Below are 2,386 nucleotides of genomic sequence, written 5' to 3' on the forward strand. Positions count from 1 at the left end.
GGGACATGCCTGGAACACCTCACCCAGGAGGCGCCCAGGGGGCATCCTTGTCAGATGCCCGAACCACCTCAGCTGGCTCCTTTCGATGTGGAGCAGCAGCTGCTCTACTCTGAGCCCCTCCCGGATGGCCGAACTTCTCACCCTATCTCTAAGGGAGAGGCCAGCCACCCTTCGGAGGAAGCTCATTTCTGCCGCTTGTATCCGCGATCTCGTTCTTTCGGTCACTACCCACAGCTCGTGGCCATAGGTGAGGGTAGGGACGTAGATCGACCGGTAAATTGAGAGCTTCGCTTTTACACTCAGCTCCCTCTTCACCACGACGGACCGGTGCAGCGTCCGCATTACTGCAGCTGCAGCCCCAATCCGTCTGTCGATCTCCGGCTCCCTTCTCCCATCACTCGCGAACAAGACCCCGAGATACTTGAACTCCTCCACTTGGGGCAGGAACTCATCCCCGACCCGGAGTGGGCACTCCACCCTTTTCCGGCTGAGAACCATGGCCTCAGATTTGGAGGTGCTGATCCTCATTCCCGCTGCTTCACACTCGGCTGCGAACCGTTCCAGTGCGAGCTGGAGGCCCTCACCCGATGAAGCCAACAGAACCACATCATCCGCAAAAATCAGAGATGAGATTCTGAGGCCACCAAAGCGAAAGCCCTCCGCCACTTGGCTGCGCCTATAGAAATGTTCAGCCAACATCTTCTACTATTTAACATGTTTATCAGAATGTGTTTGAACCTTTGTGTTGTCCATTATCTACCTTGTTTTGTCCTTTTTCTTTGTTCCTCAGAGCCTTGATTCCCAGGACAGCAGAGCTTATCACAACACAGACTCCAGAACAGACAAGGTGATCATCACAGCACTGATGCTTCTCAGGAGCATCTGATGGGATACAAACAACAGTGTTTCATCTAAAGTCTCAAAATGATATATACTGCAGTATGTAAGATAGTATCATATAGTGTATATGTGCTATTTTTCTTTCTGCTTTCCCTAACTTACCACCAGCACTGCTTGGCCCTCCAAGCATTTCTCCTGAAGGAGTTTTTCCTCCAAAGATGGAGACCTTATTGTTTCCCTGCCATACCAGTAATCATTGTAGCTTCAAGGCTCGATTGAAATCCCACCTTTTTAGTTTAGCCTTCCCAGCTTCCTAAAGCATGCCCTTTAAGTGTACTTCCTTGCCCTCCCCATTTTCCTCTGTTTTGCTTATATTGTTTTATCAGTTTTATTTTTAAGTCTTACTTGCTTCTCTGCGTACTTGTATACTTGGTTAATCAATGCCTCCCACTTGCTAGCGTATCTGCTTTTGTATTTTGCTACTGTTTTAATGGATTTTGTGAAAAACTTTGGTGTATCTCTGGTTTTAAATGTGCTATACAAATAAAGTTGTATTGGATTGTATTTCTTGGCATGTTCAATAAAACATGAAAGGTTCAGCTGTTGTGCGTTGTGTGTTTATTCAGATTTCGTAATCGTGAATCAGATGGAGACCAAACCACATTCTCACTTCTGCCAAATACGAGGAAGAACTAATTGTAACAGGTCTGCATTTAGTTCCTGGTTTCTGTTTTCCAAACTGCACAGCAAGCAACCAGTCTGAGTTTAGGTTTAGTTTAGGACTTTTTTATTAAAAGTTACATGCTGTGTTTAAAGTTCAAACTCATTAGAAGATTCATGGAAACATACAATGTCAGTCAACTGAGATAGTGAGAGGTTCATATTCAGTGGATAGAAACCATTTAAATTTCACTCACATAATTATTTTAATATTTAAATAGTTAACAGCAAAAATTGTGAAATGGAAAAAGCAGGAATGATTAGGTGGATCTCTGATTCTATGCATCAGCTGTGACTGTCCTGCTCACTGTCTGCTCAGTTTAAAACTACAACAGAAAACTGGCCTCACTTAGTCAGTCTGTGCAGTAGTCGCAGTAGTTAGAGCAGTGGTCACTGCTGTTGTTCATGGTTTGAATGTGTCAGCACCTTTTCATGCACTTTACCCATGCTGTTTTTCCCTTTCAGAGTACTAATGATCGACAGCGCTACAAAGACCTGCTGGAGAAAGTCACTGCACAGCTTATAGCCTAAATGTGTTGCCTCTGTCCTTTAACATCACTGAGTTATACAAAGTTTTCTTCTTGAAGTGCTGCTTAAAGACTGCATTCCTGCTGTGTGCTTGTATTTTTCACACCTTGCATTTATTGATTCTGACAGAGTCAGTTTTCCACCATTGTTGGTGTTCTTCTTTATTGCTACCAGTGAGGGTTTTTTTTGTTTGTTTATTAAAAATAATTTAATTTTGGAACATGTAGAACAAAAATGATGCCATCTATAGCTGTTACATGGCGTTATTGTTTGTAAGTATACTGGATAAGTGGTTAAG

The sequence above is a fragment of the Haplochromis burtoni genome, unplaced genomic scaffold (genome assembly GCF_018398535.1).
Source record: "Haplochromis burtoni strain Fernald_Lab_line unplaced genomic scaffold, NCSU_Asbu1 Contig_64, whole genome shotgun sequence".
NCBI lineage: Eukaryota > Metazoa > Chordata > Actinopteri > Cichliformes > Cichlidae > Haplochromis > Haplochromis burtoni.